This window comes from Hyperolius riggenbachi, chromosome 9 (assembly GCF_040937935.1).
Source record: "Hyperolius riggenbachi isolate aHypRig1 chromosome 9, aHypRig1.pri, whole genome shotgun sequence".
Classification (NCBI taxonomy): Eukaryota; Metazoa; Chordata; class Amphibia; order Anura; family Hyperoliidae; genus Hyperolius; species Hyperolius riggenbachi.
Genome location: NC_090654.1, coordinates 135,167,209 through 135,182,090, shown reverse-complemented (window position 1 = coordinate 135,182,090; position 14,882 = coordinate 135,167,209). Strand labels below are relative to the sequence as shown.

The following is a 14,882-nucleotide window of genomic DNA, read 5'->3' as shown; positions in this document are numbered from 1 at the left end:
AGGACAGAGTGAATGAAGCAGAGTGTTCCAGCAGTGCAGAGTATATCAGGAGAGGACAGAGTGAATGAAGCAGAGTGTTTCAGCAGTGCAGAGTATATCAGGAGAGGACAGAGTGAATGAAGCAGAGTGTTCCAGCAGTGCAGAGTATATCAGGAGAGGACAGAGTGAATGGAGCAGAGTGCTCCAGCAGTGCAGAGTATATCAGGAGAGGACAGAGTGAATGGAGCAGAGTGCTCCAGCAGTGCAGAGTATGTCAGGAAAGGACAGAGTGAATGAAGCAGAGTGTTCCAGCAGTGCAGAGTATATCAGGAGAGGACAAAGTGAATGGAGCAGAGTGCTCCAGCAGTGCAGAGTATGTCAGGAGAGGACAGAGTGAATGGAGAAGAGTGTTCCAGCAGTGCAGAGTATGTCAGGAAAGGGCAGAGTGAATGGAGAAGAGTGCTCCAGCAGTGCAGAGTATGTCAGGAGAGGGCAGTGTGAATGGAGCAGAGTGCTCCAGCAGTGCAGAGTATGTCAGGAGAGGACAGAGTGAATGGAGCAGAGTGCTCCAGCAGTGCAGAGTATATCAGGAGAGGACAGAGTGAATAGAGAAGAGTGCTCCAGCAGCAGTGCAGAGTATGTCAGGAGAGGATAGAGTAAATGAAGCAGAGTGCTCCAGCAGTGCAGAGTATATCAGGAGAGGACAGAGTGAATGAAGCAGAGTGCTCCAGCAGTGCAGAGTATGTCAGGAGAGGACAGAGTGAATGAAGCAGAGTGCTCCAGCAGTGCAGAGTATATCAGGGGAGGACAGAGTGAAAAGAGTAAAATGCTCCAGCAGTGCAGAGTATATCAGGAGAGGACAGAGTGAATAGAGAAGAGTGCTCCAGCAGCAGTGCAGAGTATGTCAGGAGAGGACGGAGTGAATGGAGCAGAGTGTTCCAGCAGTGCAGAGTATGTCAGGAGAGGACAGAGTGAATGAAGCAGAGTGCTCCAGCAGTGCAGAGTATGTCAGGAGAAGACAGAGTGAATGGAGCAGAGTTCTCCAGCAGTGCAGAGTATGTCAGGAGAGGACAGAGTGAATGGAGCAGAGTGCTCCAGCAGTGCAGAGTATGTCAGGAGAGGACAAAGTGAATGGAGCAGAGTGTTCCAGCAGTGCAGAGTATATCAGGAGAGGACAGAGTGAATGAAGGAGAGTGCTCCAGCAGCGCAGAGTATGTCAGGAGAGGACAGAGTGAATGGAGCAGAGTGCTCCAGCAGTGCAGAGTATGTCAGGAGAGGACAGAGTGAATGGAGCAGAGTGCTCCAGCAGTGCAGAGTATGTCAGGAGAGGACAGAGTGAAGCGAGCAGAGTGCTCCAGCAGTGCAGAGTATGTCAGGAGAGGGCAGAGTGAATGGAGCAGAGTGCTCCAGCAGTGCAGAGTATGTCAGGAGAGGACAGAGTGAATGGAGCAGAGTGCTCCAGCAGTGCAGAGTATGTCAGGAGAGGACAGAGTGAATGGAGAAGAGTGCTCCAGCAGTGCAGAGTATGTCAGGAGAGGGCAGAGTGAATGGAGAAGAGTGCTCCAGCAGTGCAGAGTATGTCAGGAGAGGACAGAGTGAATGGAGCAGAGTGCTCCAGCAGTGCAGAGTATGTCAGGAGAGGGCAGAGTGAATGGAGAAGAGTGCTCCAGCAGTTCAGAGTATGTCAGGAGAGGGCAGAGTGAATGGAGCAGAGTGCTCCAGCAGTGCAGAGTATGTCAGGAGAGGACAGAGTGAATGGAGAAGAGTGCTCCAGCAGTGCAGAGTATGTCAGGAGAGGACAGAGTGAATGGAGCAGAGTGTTCCAGCAGCGCAGAGTATGTCAGGAGAGGACAGAGTGAATGGAGAAGAGTGCTCCAGCAGTGCAGAGTATGTCAGGAGAGGACAGAGTGAATGAAGCAGAGTGCTCCAGCAGTGCAGAGTATGTCAGGAGAGGACAGAGTGAATGGAGCAGAGTGCTCCAGCAGTGCAGAGTATGTCAGGAGAGGACAGAGTGAAGCGAGCAGAGTGCTCCAGCAGTGCAGAGTATGTCAGGAGAGGGCAGAGTGAATGGAGCAGAGTGCTCCAGCAGTGCAGAGTATGTCAGGAGAGGACAGAGTGAATGGAGCAGAGTGCTCCAGCAGTGCAGAGTATGTCAGGAGAGGACAGAGTGAATGGAGAAGAGTGTTCCAGCAGTGCAGAGTATGTCAGGAGAGGGCAGAGTGAATGGAGAAGAGTGCTCCAGCAGTTCAGAGTATGTCAGGAGAGGGCAGAGTGAATGGAGCAGAGTGCTCCAGCAGTGCAGAGTATGTCAGGAGAGGACAGAGTGAATGGAGAAGAGTGCTCCAGCAGTGCAGAGTATGTCAGGAGAGGACAGAGTGAATGGAGCAGAGTGTTCCAGCAGCGCAGAGTATGTCAGGAGAGGACAGAGTGAATGGAGAAGAGTGCTCCAGCAGTGCAGAGTATGTCAGGAGAGGACAGAGTGAATGGAGCAGAGTGTTCCAGCAGCGCAGAGTATGTCAGGAGAGGGCAGAGTGAATGGAGAAGAGTGTTCCAGCAGTGCAGAGTATGTCAGGAGAGGACAGAGTGAATGGAGCAGAGTGTTCCAGCAGCGCAGAGTATGTCAGGAGAGGACAGAGTGAATGGAGAAGAGTGCTCCAGCAGTTCAGAGTATGTCAGGAGAGGGCAGAGTGAATGGAGCAGAGTGCTCCAGCAGTGCAGAGTATGTCAGGAGAGGACAGAGTGAATGGAGAAGAGTGCTCCAGCAGTGCAGAGTATGTCAGGAGAGGGCAGAGTGAATGGAGCAGAGTGCTCCAGCAGTGCAGAGTATGTCAGGAGAGGACAGAGTGAATGGAGAAGAGTGCTCCAGCAGTGCAGAGTATGTCAGGAGAGGACAGAGTGAATGAAGCAGAGTGTTCCAGCAGCGCAGAGTATGTCAGGAGAGGACAGAGTGAATGAAGCAGAGTGTTCCAGCAGCGCAGAGTATATCAGGAGAGGACAGAGTGAATAGAGAAGAGTGCTCCAGCAGCAGTGCAGAGTATGTCAGGAGAGGACAGAGTGAATGAAGCAGAGTGTTCCAGCAGCGCAGAGTATGTCAGGAGAGGACAGAGTGAATGAAGCAGAGTGCTCCAGCAGTGCAGAGTATATCAGGAGAGGACAGAGTGAATAGAGAAGAGTGCTCCAGCAGCAGTGCAGAGTATGTCAGGAGAGGACAGAGTGAATGAAGCAGAGTGCTCCAGCAGTGCAGAGTATGTCAGGAGAGGACAGAGTGAATGAAGCAGAGCGTTCCAACAGTGCAGAGTATTTCAGCTGAAGAAAAGCTTAATTCAACTTTCTAGAATTTGTACATTTCCTGAAAGCACACACTACACTCTACAGAGCCAGCAGCTCCCCCACATACTTGTCTGTGCTTAATCTCCGGATTAGGCAAAGAATGAAACCACATGAAGAGTTTACCACCCACAGTACACCAACCACAGCCCCTTCTGTAAAATAATTACACACTTAAAACGAGACCCGGTTAATGCACAGGTGTCCGTTACCAACCACCCTGCAAACACTGCAGCATACCCCTTTCACACGGCATATCCAGCACCATCATTCCTGCACTGTACCATCTACCAACTTCTCTAAATACAATTTTAGGGGAGAAAGAAAGTGGAGGTGTAGAGCAAAGCATATATCTATCCTGAAAAGAAAACATAGCTGTAGAAGCCACTCTAGAATCCACATTCCATGGCAGTTTGCGGTCTCTCCCGCTGACATGTAATTTCTCCATACTTCTCTAGTAGTGACAGGTTAGTACTTGGTTGGGCTCTCACTTCAATTCTACATGCATCTTTACACCAAAAGTCACACAGGAAAAGCAGACAAAAGTCATCAAGTCTAAGGCCAGAAACCCACTAGGAGCGATTTTCTGAGCGCTTTGCGATTTGAAAACGCTTGCTAATGTTATGCTATGTGTGTGCACACTGGAGCAATGTGATTTTAAAAAAATCCCCCAAAGCATTGCATTAGCAAGAGCTTTTTCAAATCACTAGCGATTAGAAATCGTTCCTAGTGATTTTCTAGCCTAAGAATTGTTTTAAACCCAACTTCATCCATATTTTCTACTTATTTGCCGAACTCAGAATGAGCGGTGCTACACTGGGGCACTGGTTGAAGCAAGTGAACTCTCTCTAATTAGAAATGTCCAAGAATCTCTTTCACTTGCTAAGTATGAGTCATGAAACATCTAGAACATACATGTCAAACTCAGGCCCGCGGGCCATATTTGGCCCTCAGAGCCATTAAATGTGGCCCTCAGGTAGTTTCTCCACTTTACATTATTTTTGGCCCACTCTAGACCACCAGGGAAGCCATATTGGAGGGGAAGCCCTAGAACACCAGGAAAGCCATATGGGGAGGTAGGGGAAAAGCACTAAGCACTAGGGAACTGTACGGGGAGGGTGGGGGTCTCTTGACACCAGAGAACTGTATAGGGGAGGGAGGACCATTAGACACCAGAGAACTTTATAAGTAAGGAAGGTGGCCAGTAGACATTGAGGTTGGCACGCGACTTGGTCCCAGTGTACAATTTTGGCCCACGATGAGGTCCCAGTGTACAATTTTGGCCCACGATGAGGTCCCAGTGTACAATTATGGCCCACGATGAGGTCCCAGTGTACAATTATGGCCCACGACGAGGTCCCAGTGTACAATTTTGGCCCACGATGAGGTCCCAGTGTACAATTTTGGCCCACGACTAGGTCCCAGTGTACAATTTTGGCCCACGATGAGGTCCCAGTGTACAATTTTGGCCCACGATGAGGTCCCAGTGTACAATTATGGCCCACGATGAGGTCCCAGTTTACAATTTTGGCCCGCGACTAGGTCCCAGTGTACAAGTATGGCCCACGACTAGGTCCCAGTGCACAATTTTGGCCCACGATGAGGTCCCAGTGCACAATTTCGGCCCACTTTGTATTTGAGTTTGACACCCCTGATTCTTGAAGGTCTTGTGGAGAGTTATTCACTAAAGAGCTAAAGCATACATGTAAGACGCTATTGGGCAGTGGCTAATTACAATAGTAACATATCATTAAGAATTACCGATATTTTACTATCAAGAAGAGAACAGACTGCTCAGTTGTAGCTGATCAGTGTGTCTTTACAGCAATCGTTCCTACAATTGTCACCCATAAAGATTACCATCGTTAGAGACTGGGCATTAATATAGGTCCCCAACACATAAAAGTTGCAAAAGCTACTTGTGGTGCACAATCCCAAGCAATGTAACATCTTTCATGCATTATTCTCAGTGAGAGGTCTACTACCCATCTCTGACAGCATGAGGCCTTCAGCCCTTTCAAACAATGCAGCAGTGACTCCATTTTGTTTTTCTGGCAGGGGAGAGTGTGGCGAAAGGTAAAAGGTCACCAAGAACTTTATTACTGATCTAATTAGCATGAACAAATTCTTTCTTCACATCATTTGTTCTGTCTGAGCTCAGGGAGTAGCCCGTGGGAAGTTGAGCTTTTTATCAGATGTCACAAGGCCAACCCCAGAGACCTTTTCTGTCACAACAGTCTCTTCTAAGGAGGGGGTCTAAGAAGACAAAAGTAGGTCCTGGGCCTAGTAAATTAGGGGGCAGGAAGTTGGGAACACCTCCTTTGTCCTCTATACACAGGCTCTTAGGCTCTCTCTAAGCTTTCCCTGTTAGGATTAGGGAGACTGCGGAGATTTCAGCTCCGATGCCCTGGGGATCTCCCCAATGATAGTAGCTACACAGCCTAAACAGGTCAGTCCACACAGACGCCAGCAGGAGAACCTATAATCCCTGCAAGTCACAGGGACACTTCACAAGTCCATCTGGGTTAAGTAATAACTGGCCAGATGTCACAAAACACAGTGAGGCAGAGATGTTTTTCTGTCTTATGACTTTTAAAGAGGCACTGTAGTGACATATAGTAGAATGCTATTGCTAGAATACTAATGCTTGCTGTTTAGGTGACTGTCATGTGTTTTGCCTTCATTCAGCAGCTACACAGTTTTGAAGAAGGAAGTTTCTCAAGAACAGCAGACTGTCACTGTTGTGGCCGTCTATTTATATCTGAAGCATCATTAAACAACTGATTTTACATTGGTGGTGCCTACTAAATCTTCTAGTATTGATTTGTGCGGTCCCCAAGGTGTAGAGACCCTTAGTCGTAGCACACCTTTTCTCCTGAAAGCGGTTGCTGTTCCTACTACTCTTCTGATATAATAGAATGTGGTAAATTATTCAAGATATCAATTTTTTTGTTAATTATCCTGGTTTCAGCAGCAGAAATCATCCTATATCTATAAATTGCTGTATATTGGTATGTAGCCCTAACCTCCCAGTGATGTCACAGCCTAGGCAGTTTAGTATACCCAATTCCCGTCCTAGAGCATTCTGTGTAGCATACGGAATTCTCGCCTCTTAGTATTCTGTATAGGAGATGGAATTCTCCTCCTAGAGCATTCTGGGAAACCAGGCACTTTTACTGGCAATATACAAACATTCTTCAGAGATTCTAATATCAAGCAGTGGCTAATTCCAAAAGTAGAATATTTTACCATCACCTAACCTTAACCGGCTTGTGCCCGCTTGTGCGTGTGCAAGGACGTACCCGGTGCGCACGAGCCACCCCAAGAGGACATACTGTGCATGCACAGCAAAGTATGTCTGGGGCAAAGGATGCCGACCACTCTGACCATTCATAGGACAACAGGAGGCATAGCAGGCGAATGGACACAGACGCCGGGCCACGGGAGGTATGGTAAGCCTATGCGCACCTCCTCACACACACACCGGATTAGATTTTAATAAGGACTAAGGCATCCTTTATCTCAAAGACTGAATGCAGCGAGTTAGAATAAGGTGATCTGTTACAATGCAGAGATGTGAACAGGCCCATAAAATTATGGGAAGTAAGATGACATGAAGAATTATTCTGCAGTGTAAATACAGATATAGTGTGAATGAGATTCTATCAAAGGAGCTGTACCTGCTTGAAATCAGATATTAGACTGATATGTGCATGGCCCTCTTTAGGCACATGCAACAGCAGAGGCATAGCTAGGGCTTTCAGCACCCGGGGACAAAGACTATCAATGCGCCCTGTAAGGAGGGACCTGCAGCGCATGTAGCGCGCCGTGCCAAAAGAGGGGCGTGGCCATGCAACAGAATGTGGGCGTTGTAACAGGTGGGGCTAAATATACATGACCGTAGCAGTGGTGTAAAAGGTCTGCCAGGGAAGTTTGAGCTCTGCCATAGTGTTTCCCCAAAAATACATGTAATCTGACAGCATTTCACCAAAAATACATGTAATTTGGCAAAGGTTCCTCCAAAATACAGATAATTTGGCAATGGTTCCCCCAAAATAGACTTAATCTGGCAGCAGTGGTTCCCCCAACATACATATAATCTGGCAGGCTGTTCCCCAAAATACACTTAATCTGGCAGCAGCGGTTCCCCAAAAATACAGTTAATCTGGCAGCAGTTCCCCCAAAATAGGTGCCCCCAGTATAGGTAACCAGGTCTCTAGGTGTCCCCAGTGGAAGTAACCAGGCCTATAGGTGTCCCCAGAATAGGTAGCCAGGTGTATATGTTTCCCCAGTATAGGTAGCCAGGTGTATATGTGTGCCCAGTATAGGTAGCCAGGGGCAGCACGGTGGCATAGTGGTTAGCTCTTGCCTTGCAGCGCTGGGTCCTCGGTTCGAATCCCAGCCAGGTCAACATCTGCAAGGAGTTTGTATGTTCTCCCCGTGTCTGCGTGGGTTTTCTCCGGGCACTCCGGTTTCCTCCCACATCCCAAAACATACAAATAAGTTAATTGGCTTCCCCCTAAATTGGCCCTAGACTACGATACATACATTACATGATATAGACATAGGACTATGGTAGGGACTAGATTGTGAGCCCCTCTGAGGGACAGTTATTGACAAGACAATAAACTCTGTACAGCGCTGCGTAATATGTCGGCGCTATATAAATACTTGAATAAATAAATTTAAAAAAAGTATATGTGCCCAGTATAAGGAGCCAGGTGTATATTTAACCCCAGTATAAGTAGCCAGGGGTATATGTGCCCAGTATAAGTAGCCAGGTGTACATATGTCCCCAGTATAAGTAGTCAGGTGTGTCCCCTCCCCCAGCGGGAGCGCAGAGAAGAGGGAGAGCTGTAGACACAGCGGTGGGGAAGGGGGGATGTCTCCCCCCCTTCCCTCACCTTATGGCTCACCCACTCTCTCGCTCCCCCTGCAGATATGAGCGGCGGGTGGGCGGCAGAACACTTACTCCATTCACGTGGAGAAGACAGATCTGTGCTCCGCTGATCTGGTCTAGACTAGACCAGATTACGCGGAGCACAGATCTGTCTACTCCGCGCGAATGGAGTAAGTGTTCTGCCGCTCATATCTGCAGGGGGAGAGAGAGAGTGACGGTGAGCCCTAAGGTGAGGGAAGGGGGGGGGGGGGGGGAACATCCCCCCTTCCCCACCGCTGTGTCCACAGCTCTCCCTCTTCTCTGCGCTCCCGCTGGGGGGAAAATAAATAAAGAATTAAAAAAAAAAAAAAAACAGGTCACGGCTGGGCACCCCTAGGAACCCAGCGCCCGGGGGCACGTGTCCTACTCCGCCCACCCCAAGCTACGCCCCTGTGCAACAGCTAAGTACCCACATCATGGGTATAGCTCAGTGGTAGAGCATTCGACTGCAGTTTGAGAGATCCTTGGTTCAAATCCAAGTGCCCCCTTGACATGATCTAGCTCTTTGCTCTTTCTCTAATCTCCGTGGGGGTATAGCTCAGTGGTAGAGCATTCGACTGCAGATTGAGAGGTCCTTGGTTCAAATCCGAGAGCCCCCTTGACAGGATCTAGCTCTTTGCTCTTTCTCTAATCTACCGGCAACGTTCCCGTAAAATTTGTTTTAACCTGCTGGGCGGTCTGGACGAGCTCAGCTCGTCCAGTACCGCCGGAGCCTGCCGCTCAGGCCCTGCTGGGCCGATTTGGCTCAAATAAAAAGCAGCACACGCAGCCGGCACTTTGCCAGCCGCGTGTGCTGCCTGATCGCCGCCGCTCTGCGGCGATCCGCCGCGAGCAGCGGCGAAAGAGGGCCCCCCTAGCCGCCTGAGCCCAGCGTAGCCGGAACAAAAAGTTCCGGCCAGCGCTAAGGGCTGGATCGGAGGCGGCTGACGTCAGGACGTCGGCTGACGTCGATGACGTCACTCCGCTCGTCGCTATGGCGACGATGTAAGCAAAACAAGGAAGGCCGCTCATTGCGGCCTTCCTTGTTTATTCTGGGCGCCGGAGGCGATCGGAAGATCGCCTCCGGAGCGCCCTCTAGTGGGCTTTCATGCAGCCAACTTTCAGTTGGCTGCATGAAATAGTTTTTTTTTTATTAAAAAAAAACCCTCCCGCAGCCTGCCTGGCGATCTTAATAGAACGCCAGGCAGGTTAAGCATACCATGGATCTACCATAAGTTTAATGGTGATTTTTTCAACCAATATCAGACCACTTTTCTTTTAATACAAATGTGACATAGACCTTTTACTTTGTACTTCTAATATTATAAGCTATACAGTGGCTTGCAAAAGTATTCGGGCCCCCTTGAAGTTTTCCACATTTTGTCATATTACTGCCACAAACATGAATCAATTTTATTGGCATTCCATGTAAAAGACCAATACAAAGTGGTGTACACGTGAGAAGTGGAACGAAAATCATACATGATTCCAAACCTTTTTTTTTTACAAATAAATAACTGCAAAATGGGGTGTGCGTAATTATTCAGCCCCGAGTCAATACTTTGTAGAACCACCTTTTGCTGCAATTACAGCTGCCAGTCTTTTACGGTATGTCTCTACCAGCTTTGCACATCTAGAGACTGAAATCCTTGCCCATTCTTCTATGCAAAACAGCTCCAGCTCAGTCAGATTAGATGGACAGCGTTTGTGAACAGTAGTTTTCAGATCTTGCCACAGATTTTCGATTGGACTTAGATCTGGACTTTGACTGGGCCATTCTAACACATGCATATGTTTTGTTTTAAACCATTCCATTGTTGCCTTGGCTTTATGTTTAGGGTCGTGGTCCTGCAGGAAGGTGAACCTCCGCCCCAGTCTCAAGTCTTTTGCAGACTCCAAGAGGTTTTCTTCCAAGATTGCCCTGTATTTGGCTCCATCCACCTTCCCATCAACTCTGACCAGCTTCCCTGTCCCTGCTGAAGAGAAGCACCCCTAGAGCATGATGCTGCCACCACCATATTTGACAGTGGGGATGGTGTGTTCAGAGTGATGTGCAGTGTTAGTTTACAGCCACACATAGCGTTTTGCATTTTGGCCAAAAAGTTCCATTTTGGTCTCATCTGACCAGAGCACCTTCCTCCACATGTTTGCTGTGTCCCCCACATGGCTTGTGGCAAACTGCAAACGGGACTTCTTATGCTTTTCTGTTAATAATGGCTTTCTTCTTGCCACTCTTCCATAAAGGCCAACTTTGTGCAGTACACAACTAATAGTTGTCCTATGGACAGATTGCTCACCTGAGCTGTAGATCTCTGCAGCTCGTCCAGAGTCATCATAGGCCTCTTGACTGCATTTCTGATCAGCGCTCTCCTTGTTCGGCCTGTGAGTTTAGGTGGACGGCCTTGTCTTGGTAGGTTTACAGTTGTGCCATACTCCTTCCATTTCTGAATGATCGCTTGAACAGTGCTCCGTGAGATGTTCAAGGCTTTGGCAATCTTTTTGTAGCCTAAGCCTGCTTTAAATTTCTCAACAACTTTATCCCTGACCTGTCTGGTGTGTTCTTTGGACTTCATGGTGTTGTTGCTCCCAATATTCTCTTAGACAACCTCTGAGGCCGTCACAGAGCAGCTGTATTTGTACTGATATTAGATTACACACAGGTGCACTCTATTTAGTCATTAGCACTCATCAGGCAATGTCTATGGGCAAATGACTGCACTTAGACCAAAGGGGGCTGAATAATTACGCACACCCCACTTTGCAGTTATTTATTTGTAAAAATGTTTTGGAATCATGTATGATTTTCGTTCCACTTCTCACGTGTACACCACTTTGTATTGGTCTTTCACGTGGAATTCCAATAAAATTGATTCATGTTTGTGGCAGTAATCTGACAAAATGTGGAAAACTTCAAGGGGGCCGAATACTTTTGCAAGCCACTGTATGTTGTATGTATATTCATGTATATGCTTTTTATCAAGACCTGGTTAATCTCTGCTATTTATTATGCCCTTTTTGTATATATCTTTTTGGCAAATGTTGAAGTTACTGCCGTGTATCTGGACCACCTGCAACATGGCGGCCCATCAGTACTGAGGCCCAGGCATGCCTCTTCCAAGATGGCGGCCTGACTCCTCTCTAAAAGGGTAAGTCCTTGTAGGCTCCGCCCACTGATGATGCACTTCCTCTCCCCAGTTGATGTCACATCCTGCACACTACTTAGCATGCTCAGACACTCTCTGCCATTACAGAGGCGCCGAGTGTTTGTTTTGCTAGATGGTAAGTCCTGGTGGGTTCACCCACTTACATCTTGTCTTTACTGCCGCCATTCGTATTTTTTAACCCCATACTGGGGTATGTTTTGCTGCCACTGTCTCGTTTGTTTCGCTGCCACTCACACTCTTTTACTACCTTTGATCTACAGTCACCTCTTTTGCTACTTGCTCTGTAACTTGCACGTCCCATGGCCACAATTGATAAACCCCCTCCTCCCCCCCCCCACTTGCTCCTTCTGATACACACCTTTCCCTTGGCCTCTCCCCCTCCCCTCCAACACAACCCACCAACATAATAATTCTATAATACAAAATACTGTACCTTTACTGCCAATGTACCATATTATGTTGCAAATCTTTGTCACTCATTGATTGAAGCTTTAAATGTAGGATGTATCATATCAGAAACAATATACCCTCTGATCTCTGCCATTTGCAGCTGTAACTCCTTTTTCTATTGCCTGAGGAAGCGGGCGCTGACCCGTGAAACGCGTTGCTTTGTTTTATCTGGAGTTCGTTAATAAATAGACTGAATGTACAGTGTCTGCTTGGAGTAGGTAAGTCCACCACTGCCTCCTCTAATTACCAAATTTTTGTCTTTTAAGCTCCTTTAAAAACCCCTTTTATCCTTTTGGCACCTCTGTTTTCTCCTATATAATACTGTATTCACCCTGGGTGGAGGGTTGCGACCCTTTTCTACTATCTACAGAGAGCGACTTCTTATTCCAGAGTGGGGTCAGGATAATCTCCCCACCTGCCTTTACAGTGGTTGCCTATTGGTGACCCATGTTTGTGACTATAACAACTATTACTCTTTGTCATTATTCCCTTTGTCAATACATACTACACTATTGGGACTCTTGGTGTTCCTCTGTTTATCTCATTTACGATTCTCCCAATGACCGACGATTTTTTGAGTGCCAAGCGGTCGTTTCCGCCATGTCGCGACGAGGGTACAGGCTCACGACCACACAAACGTTGCTTAGCATTGCACCACAATAATGACAATCACGGTTGACTGGATCGCTGAGATCCCCGACGACTCCTGCGCAAAGTACCGCGATCACATGAAATCTCGCTCCCAACGTGTAACGTTGGATGATGTCAGGCATACCAGCTGGTAGGAAAAGGCCTCGCTTGATAACCGTCGTCAATGGGACATCACAGGACCCGTCGGGTGGTGAGTATGCAGCTTAACAGAAGGCAATCGCATCTCCTTTTTTACTGATCTAGTTCAAATGAGACCTGATAGGTTAGTAGGTGTTACAGGATTTTGATTACTTGGTGGAGACAGACCCATTGATATTCACATAGAGGCTACTCTTAACAGTGGGGGGTACCATTATCTCAGGAAGGCTCTCAGGGTGCTGGCCCAGAGACGTGCTGCATCTGTGCCAGTCTGGACACAGACAAGCGTGTTGTTCAATTTATTTGGCATCTGTACTCCTGCATCCATATGTGGCTCTGTTTTTGGCAGGCCACTGCGACACAAGCAGAGAAAAGACAAGCGCTGCGTGAAAGAATTCTGTGCTGCTTTGTCGAGTAAGCTTAAAAATAAAGATGTAAGCAATATGAGGGGTCTGCGGGAACTGCTGCTGAACAACTCCAGTCCAAATAAAAAGAATATCTTTAAAGGGTCTATCCACTCAAATGTGATATTTCAGTTAAAAGTAGTATATGATGGCCGTGACTTTTAGCTCATCATATCTCTTGTAGACTTTAGCAGTTAGATCGACAGTGGGTTGCAAAAGTATTCGGCCCCCTTGAAGTTTTCCACATTTTGTCATATTACTGCCACAAACATGAATCAATTTTATTGGAATTCCACATGAAAGACCAACACAAAGTGGTGTACACATGAGAAGTGGAACAAAAATCATACATGATTCCAAACATTTTTTACAAATTAATAACTGCAAAATGGTGTGTGCGTAATTATTCGGCCCCCTTTAATCTGAGTGCAGTCAGTTACCTATAGACATTGCCTGATGAGTGCTAATGACTAAATAGAGTGCACCTGCGTGTAATCTAATGTCAGTACAAATACAGCTGCTCTGTGAGGGCCTCAGAGGTTGTCTAAGAGAATATTGGAAGCAACAACACAGTGAAGTCCAAAGAACACACAAGACAGGTTAGGGATTAAGTTATTGAGAAATTTAAAGCAGGCTTAGGCTACAAAAAGATTTCTAAAGCCTTGAACATCCCACGGAGCACTGTTAAAGCGATCATTCAGAAATGGAAGGAGTATGGCACAACTGTAAACCTACCAAGACAAGGCCGTCCACCTAAACTCACAGGCCGAACAAGGAGAGCGCTGATCAGAAATGCAGTCAAGAGGCCCATGGTGACTCTGGACGAGCTGCAGAGATCTACAGCTCAGGTGGGAGACTCTGTCCATAGGACAACTATTTGTCATGCACTGTACAAAGTTGGCCTTAATGAAAGAGTGGCAAGAAGAAAGCCATTGTTAACAGAAAGCATAAGAAGTCCCGTTTGCAGTTTGCCACAAGCCATGTGGGGGACACAGCAACCATGTGGAAGAAGGTGCTCTGGTCAGATGAGACCAAAATATAACTTTTTGGCCAAAATGCAAAACGCTATGTGTGGCAGGAAAACTAACACTGCACATCATTCTGAACACACCATCCCCACTGTCAAATATGGTGCTGGCAGCATCATGCTCGGGGGGTGCATCTCTTCAGCAGGGACAGGGAAGCTGGTCAGAGTTGATGGGAAGGTGGATGGAGCTAAATACAGGGCAAACTTGGAAGAAAACCTCTTGGAGACTGCAAAAGACTTGAGACTGGGGCGGAGGTTCACCTTCCTGCAGGACAATGGCCCTAAACATAAAGCCAGGGCAACAATGGAATGGTTTAAAACAAAACATATCCATGTGTTAGAATGGCCCAGTCAAAGTCCAGATCTAAATCCAATCGAGAATCTGTGGCAAGATCTGAAAACTGTTGTTCACAAACGCTGTCCATCTAATCTGACTGAGCTGGAGCTGTTTTGCAAAGAAGAATGGGCAAGTATTTCAGTCTCTAGATGTGCAAAGCTGGTAGAGAGACATACCCTAAAACCTAGGTTCTCAACGTGTGGTACACGTACCCCAGGGGGTACTTCTGATGGTTCCAGGGGGTACTCGGGCTTGATATACTTAACCAAGAATAACACATTTAGAGTTTTAGAAAATGATAAATCTTATTTAAATAACACCAACTTAGTATTTTAGCTAATTAAAAGCACTAGTAAATGCTTGGAAATAGTTTAGAACCAATTATCATGTACTACGATTAAATATATATTTGTCAAGGGGTACTTGTGACAATGTTTACTATGCTAGGGGGTACTTAATGAGGACAGGGCTTTAAAAGGGGTACATA

At 47.1% G+C, this 14,882-nt stretch overlaps 1 protein-coding gene and 1 non-coding gene across 5 annotated transcripts in view; one reads left to right on the top strand and one right to left on the bottom strand.

The window, feature by feature from the left end:
• Window positions 1–14,882, bottom strand: part of IGSF9 (immunoglobulin superfamily member 9) — a 192,262-nt gene that overhangs the window by 78,999 nt on the left and 98,381 nt on the right. The window lies entirely within an intron of this gene.
• Window positions 8,773–8,844, top strand: TRNAC-GCA (transfer RNA cysteine (anticodon GCA)). The gene has a single exon. It is a non-coding gene; the product is annotated as a tRNA-Cys (tRNA).